Here is a 20,356-nt window from a genome sequence, read left to right on the forward strand (position 1 = left end):
ACTGATCACAGCAGCATCATGCTGTCAATTCTGCGCCATTATTCTAGAGTCCAGATCTCTGAGATGAAGTAATAAATGAAGGAACCAAGTAACTATAAAGCACTTACTATGTATTCTCAAATCCTGAGAATACAGAGGGACCTTCCTTTCCTGGAACTCTCCCTTGTGCTGAGGAACATAGGGAAGCTTCAGCTATGAGTCAGATGCCTTGATCCTTAGTGGGCAGCAGCAAAGCAGGTGGTCAGGTCTCGTTTTTAATGCCATTTGCTCTGGGGAAATTTCATCTGATTTTGAGGGCAAACCATTGGACAATGTCCAGAGCATCGGACTTATACTCTGAGTGTAGAGTCATGGCACTGAAGATAGTGAACAAGCATTTATTAAGCACTTACTGTGTGCCATACACCAGGCTAAGCCCTGGATACAGATCCATTACACAGACTGTATTTTCTCTAATGGCCCTCCCAATTTAAAATATCATAATCTCTCTTAGACTCAGTTTCCTTTTCTTGAAAAAAAATTTAGAATGGCAATGCTTCCAGTCTCTGCCACCCTGAGTGGTTGTGGGAAGTGTTTTCTTTATTACTAGCAGAAAGCTGAAGCAATGAGAGCTGCTGTTATTTTTATTATTCTCATCATCATTGTATTCTTCACCAAAGAGCGGTCAGCCCTGCCAAACTGCAGAAGTGGACCAATGATAAATAAAAGAAAGACCGCTAATGTAAGAAATCACAGCTATTTAAAGAGAAAAGCAGCCCTCTTACAAAAGCATAAAGAACCAGATTCAATAGCTCCTGAAAATCTTGTTGAGAAAAGACTGGAGCTTGGGAGATGTGAGACTGATCTTAGAAAGCTTGGGTTTCCATGCACTCCCCGCTATCTGAGCTTATTCACTTGGACTGTCTGTGCAGTATGAGTGCTGAGTGGGACTTTTAGGAGAGAGCCAGGCCTGCTCCTAGCAGCAGGGTGCCCCAGGGACTGTTGTCATGGGGGGAGCTTCTGAATTCAGAGACCTGTTCTCCAGAAGCTGCCCTACTGTGTGATCCGTCCATTTCTCTGGCACTGACCAACACAAAGCACACGTGGGCTCCAATCAAAGGAGCTTAGCCAAAGTGGAGCGGGAGAAGGAATCTCACTTAGAGGAAGAAAAGGGATTTCTGATCTAAGAATTCAATATATTCATTAGGATTCTCCTGGAATCCTCTATGGGAAAGGCTTTCATAGATCCATTCTGGAGATAGCATCAATGAGATGGCTGCTTGTCCCCAAAAGATTTGAGCCTAACGGAGGGTGGGGCAGGAGTAGAAAAAGACACAAAATGAGGGGCAGCTAAACGGTACAATAGTTACAGCACTGGCCCCCAAATTAGGAGGACCTGAGTTTAAATTCAACCTCAGATACAACACCAGCTGTGTGATTTTAGGCAAGTCACTTAATCTCAATTACTTCACAAATAAAAAATAAAAATAAAAATAAAGAAATGAGTAAATAAAGAAATATATAGAAAATAAAGAGGAATAGACTAAATACGAATATTAAGAAAAAGAAGAATGGCATTTATGTAGCACTTTTAAAATGCCAATACTTTGCAAATGTTATCTCATTTCCCCAATCTTTCAAGGAAGATGCTGATATTGTTCCCATTTTACAGATGAGAAAACTAAGGCAGATTAAATGGGTTTTAATAACTTGTCCAGAGTCACACAGCTAATAAGAGTCTAAGGCTGGGTTTCAACTCAGGTTATCCTGACTTTAGTCCTGGCACTCTGGGCACTATGGAACTATCTAGAGTCTCCTATATTGAACATCATTGATGATCTCTAAATCCAAGTGATTATGTCAGGTTCTAGATAGAACACACAAAGAGGGAGGAGGGGAAAAGGGAACTGTCCCTGTGGTCAAGGAGTTTATAGGCTATTTGCAGGATATAATGTGTTCACAAATTTAAAGTAAAAGTGTATATAGAAATATGGTGCTAAGTACTGGAGAATCAGTAATAGGGAGCCACTGAGGTTTTTAGTAGGGGAGTGATGGGATCCAGTTGGAATGGAATACTGAAGGAGTATTAAAAGGAAGGAAGATGCAAAAGGGGAAAATGGGGAAATTTTGCTACCTTCTGAACACTGGGAAATGAGTGTAAACTGTGAGTATTGTTTTTTGTTTGTTTGTTTGTTTTGTTTTTTGTTTTGTTTTGTTTCTCTTCCCAGATTATTTTACCTTGAAAATACAATCCTTCCTTTGCAACAACAACAACAAAATTCGGTTCTGCACATATATATTGTACCTAGGATATACTATAAGATATTTAATATGTATGGGAATGCCTGCCATCTAAGGGAGGGGGTGGAGGGAAGGAGGGGAAAAACTCGGAACAGAAGGGAGTACAAGGGATAATGTTGTAAAAAAAAAAAAAAATTACCTATGCATATGTACTGTCAAAGAAAATGTTATAATTATAAAAATTAATAAAAAACAAAATTAAAAAAAATTTGCTACCTTCTTAAAAATTTTTATGGACTGATCTCAGGCCTTAAGAAGTATAGTATCCACCCTGGTCTCAGGTCTGTAAGGCTCCCAAGAAGCCCATACCAGGCTGGCTGCTTTATCACTAATAAAAAAGCCATTCAGGGACATGGAGGTGGGATTCTCTTAGCGCTGTTTGTTCTAGCTACCATTTTTAAAAATGGCTCATTAGAGTTCAAGAAAAAAGAGGCAAGGAAGAGAGAAAAGCTTAATCTTTACAAGGAGGAAAACAAACATTTTTTTTTTTCATTTTGGAAAATATGTTGGCAATTACTAAAACAAATTTGATGCAACTAGGGTAATGAATATTCAATTTTTTAAAATGTGCTATCTTGCAAAATTCCATAGAGTTGCAGAACACCAGAATGGGGAGAGCCAACAATAGCGGATAGCAGGGCTGGAAAGTGCCTGAGAACAGGGGATGGAAAGGCTGGAAGGGACTTAGAACAGGAAATGTCAGAACTGGGAACAGGCAGGGAACACAATGACAATCTTGTTCAAAACTCTCATTTTGCACAGGGGGAAGTAGAGGCCCAGTGAGCAGGAATTACCTGTCCAAGTCCACTCAGAACTTCAACTTTTTCTTCCTCTTTTTCCCTAACAGGAGATTACTAATAGCATTCCAAATCAGAATGTCAGTGAGAACAGACCTTTCTGTGGCATTGTAATATGTGAAACCATCAACCATTCTCAAGATCTTCACCCTGCTCAGGCAGTTCACACACTTCTGTCCTCATTTTTCAAATGAGGAAAAGGAAATCAGCACTTATTATATACCAGGCACTGTGCTAAATTCTACAAGTATCTCATTTGAGCTTCACAATAGAAAGTTTTATAGATGAGGAACCTGAAGCAGGCAGGAGTTAAGCGACAGTTTCAGAGTCGCACGGCTAATGAGTATCATTTTTTAAACCAAAGATGAAAATGAATTTATAGAAACCAAAAATCCAATTATCAACAAGAAATAACAAAATTTTATACCATAAAAGATGACTAATAAAGTTCTTTTTCCCCCACACATATTTCCACATTTGTCATATTGAACAAGAAAAATTATATCAGAAAGGAAAAAATGAGAAAGAAAAACAAAAACAAAAATAAAAAAAAAAAAACAAGGAAACAACAACAAAAAATTGGCCTGAATCACCTCATTCTTGAAAAGAGCCAAGTCCATCAGAGTTGATCATTACATAATCTTGTTGTTATGTACAACATTCTCTTGGTTGTACTCATTTCACTCTGCCTTAGCTCATGGAAGTCTCATCCTGCTGATCGTTTCTTATGAAACAATAATATTCCATAGGATTCATACACCATAACTTATTGAGCTGATGGGCATCTATTCAGTTTCCAGTTCCTTGCGACTACATAAATGGTTGTCCAGCTAATGAGTATCTGATGACAGATTTTAACTCAGCTCCTTCTGACTCTGGGTCCACCCACGGTGTCACCTAGTTGCTTCTAGGCAGAGGCAGAAACTGAGGCACAGAACTGACTAATTAGCAGTGCAGGGTAACTCAGCTAGGTTCAGAGATTCCAAATTCCTATCTTTCTCTTTCTAAGTCTATGTATGTATCTTCTCAGCTCCCCAGTTGTTGATTTTCTTTGCTCTAACTCTAACTCTAAATTTGAGTACTGCTTTTCTATGCATGGGTTCCTTCTGCTCCAATCATAAGTAAGTTCTCTGAGCATTTTTATCTCTGTATACCCAAGACTGAGCACAGTGCCAAGCACAAAAAGTAGAAAGTGCATAATATATAGGTGCTGAATATTGGTTCCAAGGATGGTTCCAAAGTAGAGGTAATGATCTAGGTTTAGTCTAGGAATAATTAAGGCTCAACAATGGAATGTTTCTCCAAAGAGCATTCAGAATATTGGCCAGAGGATGCCATGAAACATTCCAACACCTGGTGGAAGGCTAAGAATCATTGGCCACCTTTGTATAAATGGAACCATAGTACCTCAAAGCAAAGAGCATGGCTGAAATATGCCCAGTTAGATTTCTTTTGTACAATAAAATGTAAGCCAGGGAGGTCCAATGTGCATATCAATATTTATGTTTTTAATTATACAAAAACAGCAGATTGTATTTACTCTTCTCAAATCAGAGAGGAACAACAATCAAAATACAATTCTTCCTCTACCTTAGCCCAGAGGCATAAAGTTTCAAGTCAGATCCTTGGAGGTAGACATGGCTGGGACATTAACACTGCTGGGTGCTCACCATTTGCCACACCTGCTCTCCAGCAAAAGGTACTTTTCTTGCCTTGAAACAGAAGCTGCCTAATCATATTCTTCAGACTTAGCATGCAACAAACAATTAGACAGCAGGGATGAAAGATTGGGGGATAAGAGAAAGAAAGACTCACTTATAGTGGATTTCTGAGACAGAATCAATAAACGGAGATCCCTTCCATGCTGGTCACTGGGGGAAAGACCCACTACTATATCCCATGAACACGCCATTAGAGCATATTAGCAATTCATTTCCAAGCACACAACAGGATCTCTCTGTGGCTCCAGCATTTAGGGAAAGCCCCTTCTTCCATACGTGTCTTCTTTTTGCATCAAAACAACTGCTAATAATAGTAGCAGTCCACTTATTTTTAGCAACAGGTATTTATTAAGCATCTACTATATACCAGGAAATCTCTTATCCTATCAGCCTCATGATTGCCGAGTGACCAACTAGCCTCATTGATGGCGAGCTCATTACCTACCAAAGCAGCCCATTTTCTTCTTCATTAATTAGGATTTCCTCCTCTCATCTTGCAATGGGCTGCTCTGAAGCTGCCTTTTTTGCTCCGAATTTCGCTCCATGGGATCAAGCATGAATGGACATTAAGAACCACTTGATCTTATGATCCCAATAATAGAGACCAAGTATGAAATTCCATAGTAATGCTAGTTCATAACAGCTCATCTCTCAATAATACCATAAAGTTGGCAAAGCACTCTCTGTATTTCTGTCCCTCTGTCTCTCTATCTTTCCATAGATAGATAGATAGAGATATCTAAATATAGATATGTACATAGATATATAAATATAGATATAGACATAGATATATAGATATAGATTAAGGTAAATATTTGAGTGTAATATGTGTATATGCATATGTATACATGTACATAAACATATATGAAGTACCTTATTTGATTCTTATAACACACCTGTGAACTAGATACTGCAACATGGGTAAGTTATTTATAGCTAAAAATTTCATAAGCATCAGAAACAGGATGTCAAAGGGGCATTATTAAAGGTTTCAGCATAAAAACAAATTAAGTCAGTAAGTTAATGAAGTATACCCCAGACATTATTCATTAACAAAAAGCAGCCAGACAATTTAGAGTATATGAATGTAACAGTATTATTTGTCACGTAAAAAACAATGAACAGGAAAATAAGGGAACACATGTAGAAAATGATAAAGAATAAAGTAAATTGAAACAAGAGACTAATATATATGATCACAATACTGTAACCAAAAGCCACATTAAAAAGCAAGCCGTATTTCATAGTGGCAAGAAAGTGGAAACTGAGTGGATGTCCATCAGTTGGGGAATGGTTGAATAAGTTATGATATATGAATGTTATTATTCTGAATATTGTTGTTCTGTAAGAAACAACCATCAGGATGCTTTCAGAGAGGTCTGGAGGGACTGATGCTGAATGAAATGAGCAGGATCAGGAGAACATTGTACATGGCAACAACGAGATTATAGGATGATCAATTCTGATGGATGCAGCTCTCTTCAACAAGAGATAATTCAGGCCAGTTCCAATGATCTTGTGATGAAGAGAGCCAGAGAGACGACTTTGAGAACTGAATGTGGATCACAACTTAACATTTTCACTTTTTTTGGTTGTTGTTCATTTGCATTTTGTTTTCTTACTCATTTACTTTCCTTTTTGATCTGATTTTTCTTGTGCAGGAAAAGAATTGTATAAATATTTTTTACACCTATTGGATTTAACATATATTTTAACATGTATAACAGATATTGGATTGCTTACCATCTAACAGAGGGGGTGGGAGGAAAGAGGGGAAAAATCTGAAACACGAGGTTATGCAAGAGTCAATGTTAAAAAATTATCTGTGCATATGTTTTGAAAATAAAAAGCTTTAAAAAAAAAAAGATTAGAAGGGAATAAACTGAGGGGAAATTTTACATCCCCCCCAAAAAAAAAACAAGCAAGCCATCAATCATGTTATTACTCGAGCTAATTTCAATGACCAATCTTGGTAGGGATTTAAAAAGGATGAAAAGCATTGCCCCTTTCTTGGCAGGAAGGGAGGTGACTACAGATTTGGAATGTGGCAAACACTGTTAAATAGGCTAATTTTCTTGTCTCCTCATATTTTTCTGTCACAAGGGAGGCTTCCATAGAAGAATTTATTAGGAAGCAACTGTAACATTTATTGTAAATGTATTTTTAAAAATGAGAATTTTTCCAAAGGAATCCATTTATAAAGAGAAAATAATTTACTTTTTTTTTTTTTAAATCAGTTTTTTACCCTGGAAGTAGGTCTAAGAAATATCAACTTTGTCTCTGTTGCTGAGTCAATGCTTAGGAAACATTTCCAGGATTCTGGCCAGCACAACACTCTCTAGAAGAGTTGGATAAACCTTGTTTTCCATGCTCCACCTGGATGAGAATAGCTCTCAGACAGAACCCTCCCCAAGCCTCATTTTCTTCCAGGCCCGAGTGTCCTCAGAGTAGATTTAGAAGATTAGAGGCAGATATGGCAAAGCTGCCTGTTATCCATGTCTCCTTCCGAGTGAAGAGGGACTGCAAGGTTTTGGATCTCTCTCTGGAAGGCTAAGGAGACACTTAGGCCCATTAAAGGGATGCTCACCAGTTGTTGTCAGCTCTGCAGAGGACAGAAAAATGAGTTTACAATTATGAGGTAAGGATGCTGGCAGACAGACGGAAGAACATCTTGTCTGAAAGGATGATTAGACTTGGGGAATTCTATGGGAGGAGGCTAAGGCTCCTTCCCTGGAGATGTTTATAAATAGGTCAAGCAGTCACATGGCACATATTCCTACCACTCAGTATAGAGTACCTGCCTAGAGGCAGGAGACTGGACCAGAAGACCCTTCTCTGATCTTATGACACCCCTTAGGAAGCCTCGGGGAATGAAACCTTGGCAAAAAATGAATTGCCCAGGGGGAATTAGACCATTGCTGAAAGAAAAAAATTCACATGGCAGGGCTGAGTTTAGTTGAAACTGATTTTAAATGAGCATAGTGGGGGTTGAGCAAAATGGGCTGGTCACACAATACAGCCTACACTGTGGAGATTGAGAGTTGTGGGTCCTAACCTCCTTGCTGCTAAATAAACATTCATCAGTGACACCATTCTTGAATTGATGTATATTTAATAGGCACCTACCATGTGCTAGACCTTATACTTAGTATTGGCAGGCCCTATGCTTAAGGACCTTCCATAAAAAAAAAAAAAAAAAAAAAAAAAAAAAAAAAAAAAAGGAGTGATACCTAATAAACACCATGAAAATATGCCAGGAGGTAAGAAGGTGATAGGAGAAATTCTAATAAAGAGTACTGGGAGTATCTGAGAAAGGAGAGGTCACTATTAGCCAGGAGATGAGGGAATAGGAGAGCTTCAATTAAAGTATACTGGGGGTATTGAAGAAAAAGGAGGTCACATCTAATTGAGAATGGATAAAGCAAAACTTCATGGGGAAAGCAGCACCTGAGTTAGGATCTGAAGAAATATTCAGAAGCTTTAATGGTAATCACAAGGGAAGGTGTGCAAATGTGCAAATATAAAAAGCAGTGTAAACCTAGAATCTTTAGCAAGATTTAGCTTATCAGAAATGCAGTGTATATTCCACGACTTATATATTGTTATGTCCCCTTAGTAGGTTCTATCATTATCATTCTTTCTGATCCCGTTTGGGCTTTTTTTTGGCAAAGATACTGGAATGGTGTGCTATTTCCTTCTCCAAATCATTTGACAGATAAAGAAACTAAGGCAAAGAGGATTAAATGGTTTTCCCAGAATCACACAGCTAGTAAGTATCTGAGGCCAGATGTGAACTTAGGAAGATGAGTCTATTTGACTCCAGGCCCAATGTTGTATCCACTATATCACTGCCTTCAACTTGAATGTAGTCATTTATATAGCACACTCATCAATTTTTTTCCAAAAAGAAAAAAGCTGTCAGGAACAGACAGCTTCCATGATGTAATATAAGAATTCCAAAAAGCAAAAAACTCAAAAAGCTATAGCATAATGGGGAAAGTGTGACAAGACTAATTTTAGCATGGATCAATGTAAACTTTTATGTGTGGGTTCAAACAACCAATCAATCCTGAAAGTACAGGATAGGAAGATTATGATAGTTAGTGTTCATTTGTAAACTGTACTGTAAGTTCAATGTGAGTTCATAAGCAGTTGGGAGGCGAGATTCTAAAGGATTCAATTAGCAGGTGTCAACATAAAAACAAATAAATTCAAAAATAATGAACATTTATGTAATCTATTTTTTTTTAATCAAGCTGCTTCTTGCTTCATCCATTGTATGCCTTTGATCCCCTAATCATGGTTCTTCTCACAAAGGTCAATGAAGACATCGAGTTCCTCTTCCCCCCTTTTTTCCTTTTATTTACAAAGAGACAAACAAGTTTTTTCCCCATATTCTCTTCCACACTGGCAAGATTTTATGAGCTCCAAACTAAATATCCCCAGTTCTATCAATGAATTTCCATAGGGCACCGAATACTTCCACCATCTTTACCAAACTTCACTGGGTATATTTCTGTCTATCACTTTCCCTTTCTAAGTGTGGTTTCTGTTATAAGGGCAAATATGCCAGATATAATCAAATCATAGAAGACTATAGGACAATGATATCCTTCATTCTTGAAAGCCAAACCCTTTGATGCAGCGTAAGAGCCAACTAATGGTAATGTCATCATAGCAGTTTCCTCTTTCAACTCTGATCCTAACTCACCAGACTTCACCACCATGCTTCAACTACTTTCTCATCATGGAAGATCCTTCTGCAAAACCTCCTTCTCCCATTGTTGAGTTCCTCCCAGAGTCTACATTTTGAGGAGGGTCCTAAGAAAGGTATCCTCCATTTCTCTCCTGATTGTTTCTGACTCTTGGAATTTGCTGTCATTCCCTCCTTCAAGTGCCTTCACTTCCCCTCTGAATATCAGCTTGTCAATTGATTATTTATATGCAATTGATAATTTTATATTGTATATATATAAATTTTATTATTTATATATATATATATATATTTATATAGATATAGATAGATTTATATAGATATATTTTTATATATACACACATATCTGTATACATATATGTGTGTATGTATATATTTTTTGCTTCTATTTGTAACCCAAGAGTTTAGCACAGTGCCTAGCATATAGTAAGAGCTTAATGAAAGTTGATTAACTTGACATACACTGGTGACTAATATTAAGCTTACCATCTAATAAAAACAAACAGATTTATTTCTAAAGCAAACCAACTCATACTTGGCATTGATTTTTTGAACCCAAATATAAGACTTTCCTTTTCTCCCTGATGAATTTCATCTTGATTCAATACCTCATTCTAGTCTGTCAAAATTGTTTTTGGATCCTGATTCTGTCATCTAATGTATTCATTACTGGAAAATCTGAAATAATAGATTCTCTGCAGATGGGTGGCACCCATCAATCCATCTAGACTAGTTTGGTCTCAAAGGATTTAATAAGATAATTCCCCAAATTAGTGATTCAAATATGAGCTCCTAGCATCTCAGTAAGGTTCTCTGTTTAGCGCAGACACATCATTCCTTAGAAAGGGTTTGCCAAACTCCATTAAAATCCACATTACCAAGCTGTTTTTAATATGTGTCTTTGCAAGGTAACAGGTGACCAATGCAATGTCACAGGCCATTTTTGCCCATCACTTTCAATGAGAAGAGCAGGTGACACCAACAAAAACACATAAGACACTTTCCACCGTCTCTTAGTATCAAAAAAGAGCTCTTAAAAGAAAAAAAAAAACTGTCTCTTCTCCTTGACCTCTGGCCCCTTGCTTGTCCCCTGTCATAGGATATCTGCCTTCTGTATTGCTTTGCTTTTTACAAAATACCAAAGAATCATCAAATAACTCAAGATAATCCTGCTGTCCTTGGTCCTGAAAAGAGTACAGGTGGATGGCTATATCCATCCCAGAGGCCATAATTCTGTAAAGTAATTGACAAGTTGAGAGGCCATGTCACATAGGAGATGGAAAACTTGCCTTGGAATCATAAAGCCTTGAATTCAAGTCCCACTTTGGATATAGTCTGACTGAGTGAGTCAGACTGCAAATCAGCTAAACTCACAATGTTGTCAAGACAATTCTAAGATTGCCCTTTGAAGAGCAAATGCAAATTTGCTTTGGGGGTGTTTCCTCACTGGACATTCCTTACAGGAAAAAATCACAGGTCTAGTCCAAAATATTAAAAAGACAAAAGCAGAGGAGGGCAATCAGAGTGGTTGAGATCTTTAGGATACCTATATAAGTGCTATTACTACTTCGCAGATGGGGAAACTAAGGCTCAAAGTTTAAATGACTTATCCAATGACCCACAACTAAAGAAAGCATCTGAGCCAGAATTTGAACTCAGGTCTTCCTGACTATAGACACAGTAATCTAGCCCCTGAACCGCTTGGCTCATAATGATGAGAGGCGACCAAAAGGGCAATGATGTGCTTAAGGTGTTGACTTCCTCTTCATTGGAGATCTTCAAACAAAGGATACCTTAGAATGTATCTTGTTCAAGATAGTACAGAATTCACTCATGATTTTTATAGCATTTGGACTAGAAGAAAATCTATGACAATTCCATGCTTCAGTGAATAAGGTTAAAATAAAGCTTACCTTTCTATATAAGTAGGAAAGGTTTAATGAAATAATGAGTAGCGTGAGACAAAATATGGAAATGTTCCTAATGAGAATGATCAAACACTGAAAGGACAGTAGGTCCAAATCCCATCTCTGATTCTTGAGTAATCTATACTAATAACCACTGAATTCAATAGGCCCTGAGTTTCTTCATATGTCCACTAAGGGTTTTGGTTTAAACGGCCTTCTGATGAAATAAGAAGATATTTGTAAAGCACTTAGCACAATATTTGCTATGCAGTAGGCATTTAATAAATACCTCTTCCCCCTTTTGTCACTTCCATTTCTACATATATGTTCACATGTCAAAATTGCTCTTCTAGGCCTTCACACATGCACAAAATCTAGAAACACCCTTCTACACCAATCTTACATGATCTGGTTTCTTCCTCTTCACATGCTCTGCCCCAACTCTCATCCAAATGGACTTATCATCATACTCTATGGACACTCCGCACTCCCACCACAATCAAGAGCTTCATAGATATGACACAAAGACCAATCCTCATTTCTTTAGCAATTTAGAATAAACAAAGCCCTTTGCCTCAATAACCCTATAATAGATACAGTCAGACTGAAGGGCGAAACCTGGAATGTCATTAAAAGATGGAATCCCAGATATTCAAAGTTCTTCCAACATTACAAGATGGGAACTTCTCTACAAGCTATAATCTTAATTAAAAAAAAAAAATTGAGGGAGTAAAGTGATTTATTTGCCAGGCTCACAGAGGCATTACATGCTAGAGGCAGGTCTTACTGGCAGGAAGGAGTCTCATCATCACTTTTCCTCCCCCAAGGCTCTGTCCATGGCAGATGCTTCACAACTGTTTGCTGCTGAGAATCATGTGTTCCATATGTAGTGACCAAGCTCCCCATCACCTGACGACACCAAATGTTTTCCCCGTCTTTATTCCAGATGCAGGTCTCTAGGAGAGTCCACCAAGAACAAAACCTCCCTTCATTCCAATCCTTTCTTGACTGCATAGCTATGCGTCCACAACAAAGAGATCTCATGGAGACAAAGGCGGACTGGATTCAAGTTCCATGTTGGCCAAGAATCATATAATCTTGGGCATATCTCTTTCTAATTTCTGTTTTCTCCTCTGCAAAATGAGATGGTGTAATGGGATTTAAGGGACTTTAAAATTTCCCTCCTATTTCCAATATTTCTCTTACTAAGGTTCCTTATTCTAGGTTTCCTCCCAGTGCTGACCTTAAATTTTTGAGGTCCCTAGCTCTGGCATTCTTTGTTCTGAGAGTCCTTAAGAATCTGATATTTTTTTTCTGTTTTAAGGCCCTTCATAACTCTGATATTCCCCTAATTCCTAAAGCCTCTCCCAGCTTTGACATGTTCTGTTCTAAAGCTTCTCCTCTCTCTGACATCTCCTGTTCTAATGTTCCTCTCAGTTCTCACTTTCTAGCTGCATCATCAAACTCTCTAGGAGAAAATGAAGATCCCCTTGTAACCTCTTCTATTGACATCTGTCCATAATTTATTCACCTATTCCCCCTTCTCTTTCAGTTGGTTTCCCAGGAGAGTGATAAATGGGAGTACCCAAAGTATCCAATTTCCTTGCTACAAATGGGGATAAACCTCTCTTTAGCCCTCAGCTTCCTGAAAGCCCTTTGCCTGAGCAGTCTACCCCTCAGTAAGCTTTGGCTTTCTTTGTTCAGGAAAGCCCAGGTTGTCTGGGTAATAGGGCTCCTAATGGCTCTGGGGACTGGCTTTCCTCCTCAGAGGAGGGACAGTCTGTCACAAAGCTGATTTTGATCACCCCAGAAAGCAGGCCCTGCGCTAAGTGCCATCCTGTCAAATATATCCTCCAACACAGAGAAATCCTTCACGTTCTCTATTCCAGGCTCGCCAATAATTGGTGTGGAGAAATGCACCTGTTTCTAGGATAGGCCCCAAACCATGAGCAGCGTCTGGGCTCTTTGAGCAAAACCCAGAAAACAGCATGAAATCCCTGGCTGGAGTGAGGGGACAGTCCTGTCTCTGTGCTAAGAGCAAACAGACCCGGAGAAAATCTCAGCTTCTCAGTACGAGGCCTAATTCTCTTGCCTAGCTTTGAGTCTGGTGGGGAGACAACTTGACAGCTGATTGTGTGTCCCATCTTTCCTGCCCTCTAAACCCCAAGCTTCCAAACCCGACCCATTTCCTCGGTTTAAGCTCCAGGGACGCGGCTCTTCCAGATGTGACTTTACAATTCTAATGGCACAGACTTGAGAAGGGAACTGAGCAAGACTTCTGGTCAGTCTCCCACCCAACACAAGCAGCTTGGGGGATCAAATGCAGAGTAATGACAGTAATTGGTGGTAATAATTGTTGGATAATAATAATAAAAATAATAGTTGGAGGAGGGTGAATGGACCTCTCTCATCTTGGGGTCATAGGAGCAGATTTAGAATTGGAAGGGATCTTTGAGGTCAGTAATCCTTCATCGCACAGATGAGGAAACCAATATGGAGAAAGGTCCAATGTCTTGTCCTATATAACAAACTACTTAAGTGCCCCAAGCTAGATTTCAGTTCAGGTTCTCCTAACTCCCTATGGGAGTCCCTATGGGACTGTCTCTTCACTCTGCCCCCAAGAGGCCTGTTATGTCACTGATTTATTCCTTCCTTGAAGAAACTACTTTTGGGGAAGGAACACCTTGGAGGTCACTTAAGAGTCTTAAAGAGTCCCCTGAGGTTCTGGGAAATTAAAGGACAGCTTCTCCCTCGGTACTGGAGGTGGAGTTCACACTCAGTGCTTCCTGCTCTGAGGTCTCTTCTTGATGTATGGCACAATTTGTCAAGTCAATAGGCAATGTGTCCTATATAACATATATGGGATCACTTCCTATCTTGGGGAGGAAGAATCCGAAGCACAAAGTGTTGCAGAAATGAATATTGAAAACTGTCTTTGCACGTTTTGGGAAAAATAAAATACTTTAAAAATATCTATATCTATATCTCCATATCTATATATTTATATCTCTATCATCCCTATCTCTATATATTTATATATTTGTATCTATATCTCTATAACTATCTATTTGTCTCTCTATATCTCTACATCTCTACCTATATGTTTGGCAATCTTTATATCTCTATCTCTAAATCTATCTCTATTTCTCTATCCATATCTATTTATATCAATATCTGAATATCAATGTTTACCTATTTATATCTATATCTATCTATCTATGCATTTATATCTCTCTGTCTCTCTGTGTCTCTCTGTCTGTCTCTCTCTTTCTCCCCACATACAATGTCTCAGCCACAGCTCTGTGCTAAATAGTGGGGATACAATTACCGTTATAAAAGGGAAGCCAGGTAGCCCAGGGATAAAGCACTTAACCTAGTGTTAGAAAGATCTGAGTTGAAATCCAGCCTAACATTACTTATTAGTTGTGTGGCCTTGCGGCAGTCACTTAATTTCTGATTACCTCAGTTTCCTCATCTGTAAAACGGAGATCATTATGTCATCTACCTTCAATGGTTTTTGCAAAGATCAATGAGATAAAAATCATAAAGTGCCCAGCACAGTACAATGCCCCAGCACATAAAAAGAGTTAATACTTGTTCCTTCCTTCTCTCTCTTCTTTCTTCCATTCTTCCTTCCTTCCCTCTTTCCCAACTTCCTCCCCCCTTTTCCTTTCCCTCACCTCCTTCTTTCTTTGTCTTTTCCCCTTTTGTGTTTCCCATTCTCTTTCCTTCTTTCTCTCCCTATTTCCTCTTCTCCTTCCTTCCTTCTCTCTTTCCATTTCCCCCCTCCTTTTGATCTTCTATTTTTCCTTTCCTTCTCTTTCTTACTTCTCTCCCCTCCTTCTTAGCTGTGTGATGTGTAATTCTAAAAACAGTTTCAGTAGAAATAACAAGACTTGTCAGAACAGTGGTGGCGGCAGCAATAGCAGCAATGATACTAGCCACGCTAACAATAGCACTGCTCCCAAGTTTATCCTGGCAGCCACTGGTTTGCCAATAGTTGTAAGGATAACAGAACTGTAACGTTTGACACACTAAAGGCAGGGCCACAAGGACTCGGGCCTGGAAGCACCAAGTTCTGCCCAAAGGGAGTTCACAGTCCAGTGTGGATCAGAAGATACACACAGGCACAAACCCTAAAGCAGACAATGAGAAGAGGGGTCAACAGAATTCTGGGAATTCCAGAAAGGGTGAGATCAGCTAGAATGAGGAAACCAGGGAAGGCTTCACAGACAAGGTACCCGTGCACCAGAGCCATGGAGAATAAGTGGGATTTTGACAGATGGGCACTCAGGGGAGGAGGGGGCACACCAGAGCCAGGTACTAGTGCGTACAAAAGCCTTTGACCCAGGTGCCCTGGGGATCCTGCCTGCAGTAATTACACAATACAAGGTAGAAGGGCTCAGCAACTGTAAACCTGAGTCAGCATGAATGTTCTCTCCTGAGGCAGTTCATTAGACTCAAAAGCACTGAGAGCTCATTTTTCCACATGATTTCTGGCAGGCAGAGCCTGCCAGGGCCTTCCTGAGCCTTGACCAAGGAAAGCTTGAAGGGCTATGAGAATCAGAGTCCCCAAGCTGGCAGAAGCCTCAGGGGGATTTTGGCTTAAACTTGCTGGGTCCAGATGCCCCCTTCACTTAGCAGCTGGCCACTGACCCTCACTTAGAGATCTCCCCACTACAGTTATATAACCTTACCCCACAATGCTCCTGTTTTGATTTTGTTGATAGCCACATGAGAGAGTGGACAGGGAGCTCACCTTCCTACTAAGAAGAATTGGGGTCACATCTCAATCCTAGCTATGCAATCCCAATCCAGTGTCTAATATTCCAAATTTCAGAAAAGTTCCCAACTTGCTTTGGCAGAAGGAATGTCCTCAGGGGCAAGATCCCTTCTATATTCATTCCAATTTTGAGAAATTGTAGTGAGAACCTCGCTTCTAGGCAAAAGGTCCTAGAACCAAGGCAAAGCTGAAGGGTACTGGAATGGGCATTCACATTTGGCAGCCACACCTTTTTTTTAGTCCATCTTCATCTTCCTCCCTGACCCTTCCTAGTCAACAGAAGTAAGATCTTTAAGGGAAGGGGCTGCCTGGCTTCTATCTTTGCAATCCTAGTGCTTAGTACAGAGCCTGGTACAACAGTAGGTGCCTAATAAATGCTTGTTGAGTCTGTTATTGCCCTATTATGTGGCTGCCCTCTTTCAGTACCAGAGAAAGAGTCAGAGAGTTTGCAAAGAGTTTACTTACTCCTTCCGTTTCTTGTCTCTCTTTTTACTCTATCAATAGCCAGTAATTCCGGGAGCCCCAACTGTTATCCATTCGCAAGCTCAAAAAAAGGCCAATTGCCCATAAAGCATCCTCTTCCAAAGAAGGGCTTTTTTCCCCTTAATAGAAGGAGGCATATGATGTATAACCCTCCTCTTAACTGCCTGGGAAATCTTTATCTCCTTAATGAAATCCACTAGTCGGGAGCTTTAATCCCAACGCCCAGAGAGCCAACAGCAAATATCCTATTTTAAATCACAGAGATGAGGGCTCTCTGGTTCTCTTCTCTGTCAATAACCAAAGGGAAAAAAAAAGTTTGGTGCGGACTTGCTCCTTTCCAATCAAGACCACTTATGGCCGCTTGCCGTTCTCTTCCCTTTGATCTGATGGGTCTGGGTGATAAGACCACGGTTTCAATGGTCCAGTCTTTAAGCTGTTCTATTTTCTTAAAGGTCAGGGAGGAAAGGGTTCACTGGAGATGAATACTACAAACCGTGTCTGGATAATTGAGTGACTCAGAATGACATCCATCAGTAGCCATGGGGATGAAATAGAAATACTGACGTTTTGAGACCTTGGGAGGGAATGGCGATGCGAGGGGAGATATGTTGATGCTGTGAGTGCACATTGAAATACTGAAGTCACACATTTAAGAGCTGCTAGTGTGGTTACACTATCAAGGAGAGGACTCTGGGAGAAAAAGGAAAATTCTAGGATATGACTCTCTGGTGGAGTGGGGATGAGGGAGAGGCACAGATTTCCCAAACTGCTAGTGTTATCTATCCCAAACTACTGTATATCTCTGCTTCATATTTTTATATGTATCCCCAATTAGAATATCAACTCTCTCTAAGTAACAGTGCCCCAAGCCTAATATTGTGTGGTAAATAGCTGGTGCTTAATAAATGCTTGTTGAATGACTGGTGGATTGACTGCCTAGTTACTGGCTCTTCCCTACTTCTTTTCATCCCCACTCCTCCAAACATCACAAATGAATGTTGTTCGATGACAATTGTCCCACCTGCCTTCTTCCTCAGTTCCTTAACAGGCCCGCCTACACAGCAATCCCAAGGATGCCTGCCCTGAAAGGCTGTTAATTGTTCAAGGTCCAGGTATATCTAAGGAAAAGAGGATTACAGTAAGGGAGGGTGTCGGCAGAAGAGAAGCTCCACTCTGGGAAACAAAGGTGTGGAACCTCTTTGAGACTCCGCTGAAGGACCTAAGGATACTTAGCCTAGAGAAGAGAATACTTGGGGAGTTGGGAGAGTCAGGATGACAGTTGGCACTCAGACTGGCCCCCAAGTAGCACTAAACCTTTGATGACAAATTGCAGTGATTGAATGTTTAAAGATCTCAAGACAACTCTGAGATACCACTACACACCTATTAGATTGGCTAAAATGACAGGAACAAATAATGATGAATGTTGGAGGGGATGTGGGAAAACTGGGACACTGATACATTGTTGGTGGAGTTGTGAAAGAATCCAGCCATTCTGGAGAGCAATTTGGAACTATGCCCAAAAAGTTGTCAAACTGTGCATATCCTTTGACCCAGCATTGCTGTTATTGGGATTATATCCCAAAGAAATACTGAGGAGGGGAAAGGGACCTGTATGTGCCAAAATGTTTGTGGCAGCTCTTTTTGTTGTAGCTAGAAACTGGAAGTTGAATGGATGTCCATCAATTGGAGAATGGCTGGGTAAATTGTGGTATATGAAGGTTATGGAATATTATTGCTCTGTAAGAAATGACCAGCAGGAGGAATACAGAGAGGCTTGGAGAGACTTACATCAACTGATGCTGAGTGAAATGAGCAGAACCAGAAGATCACTATACACTTCAACAACAATACTGTATGAGGATGTATTCTGATGGAAGTGGAAATCTTCAACATAAAGAAGATCCGGCTCACTTCCAGTTGATCAATGATGGACAGAAATAACTATACCCAGAGAAGGAACACTGGCAAGCGAATGTAAATTGTTAGCACTACTGTCTATCTACCCAGGTTACTTATACCTTTGGAAGCTAATAATTAATGTGCAACAAGAAAATGGTATTTACACACATATATTGTATCTAAGTTATATTGTAACACATGTAAAATGTATTGGATTTCCTGCCATCGGGGGGAGGGAGTGAAGGGAGGGAGGGGATAATTTGGAAAAATGAATAAAAAATAAAAAAAAAAAGAATAAAGATCTCCGAAATCATTACTCCACCTTGTGTTGTCTTTGAGACATTTATCGTGTTAAAGTGAACTACCACAGGAAAGACCAAATAAAGCATCTTTTCTGGGTCTTAGAGGGGAGCATTGAGGAGTTACTTAAAGACAGACTGAGAACTGATATGAATGAGAGTTGTCCCAAAGTAGAAGAACCATGGTCGTGAGTAACCACTCAATAGAAATATTCTTTATGATCCCATTTGGGGGATTCCTCATTAGAGGAATTTATTTTAAGGGGTCCCTGAATGCACACAATTTACTTGTATGTATGTATTTTGCATATAAATATATATTCATAACTATTATAATATATTGGTTTCTTTTGTCATTTCATTTATTTTATGAATTGGAGCAGGGGTCCACAGATTTTGCCACATTTTGAGAGGGGCTAATAATAGAACTTGAGCTATAGGTGGAACTAGATGGATTCAAGAATCCCCTCCAGTCCAAGATCCTAAAATTCTATGTGTGATTTCTCTCAAATATTGAACTACATAAACCCCAATACACCCATCCCAAGCAAAGACTTTGCTCATGGTGTGTGCAAACCCCTATATGGACAAACAATGTGAAAATTGGATTTCTCCTGCGACTCCCCACACCAACACGAGGGATGTCCCTGCCCGTGGCATATCCAAATCCATGCCTTGATAAATCATGCAAAACCTGGGGTTCTGTGATGGATTTCAACCCCCACTCCTCCCCCCACACGTCCCCACACACTTTATCTACATGGAGAGTTAATGAAAATCTTCTCCTTTTATAGTGAAAGAGCTCGATGGTTGATAGAATGATAAACACCTTTGGAGCTAGCTTTCCTATTCTCTTTTAAGGCAAGACATAATTCATTTTTCTAAGAAATATCCCCCATATCTCCTTAGCAATGAATCTTTCATCCTTATGTCCAGCAAAACAAGAACCAAAACATACAAATCTATCCACAACAGAGCTTCTGTGGTCACCCCCGTAGGGTCAAACCATTGGGGCCACGTGCGCCATGGTGCCCACTGGCCGAATGCACCAGTCCACATCACATGACTATGACTGGTGTGTGGGTGCCCTCAGGATGGGGAACCTCCACACTTTTAGCTGTAAATGCATCTCACAGCTATTCCAGAGGGAGCCAAGAATCCAAGACTCTTCATGTGACTGGCATCCATCTGAAACAACAACCTTCTCCTAGCTCTCCCCCCTTCCCAACAGCATTAACTGTCACGCCGGAGAAGTCAGATTGGCCTCCAAGTAGCACTAAACCTTTGATTACAAATTGCAGTGAATGAATGTTTTGCTAAGAATAAAGATCTCAGAAATCATTACTCCACCCCGTGTTGTCTCTGAGACATTTATCGCAATGGGTTATCCTTTGCATTAAGGCAGCACACAGGCAGATAATGGTATTTCAATTCCCACACCGATACCTGGCTGAAATACCAAGGTTGATC

General features: G+C 39.8%; 1 protein-coding gene across 3 annotated transcripts in view; it reads right to left on the reverse strand.

Moving 5' to 3' along the window:
- TAFA5 (TAFA chemokine like family member 5) overlaps positions 1 to 20,356 on the reverse strand; it is a 559,022-nt gene that overhangs the window by 194,184 nt on the left and 344,482 nt on the right. The gene's annotated exons all lie outside the window — the stretch shown is intronic.

This window comes from Sminthopsis crassicaudata, chromosome 5, assembly GCF_048593235.1.
Source record: "Sminthopsis crassicaudata isolate SCR6 chromosome 5, ASM4859323v1, whole genome shotgun sequence".
In the NCBI taxonomy this organism is placed as follows: domain Eukaryota; kingdom Metazoa; phylum Chordata; class Mammalia; order Dasyuromorphia; family Dasyuridae; genus Sminthopsis; species Sminthopsis crassicaudata.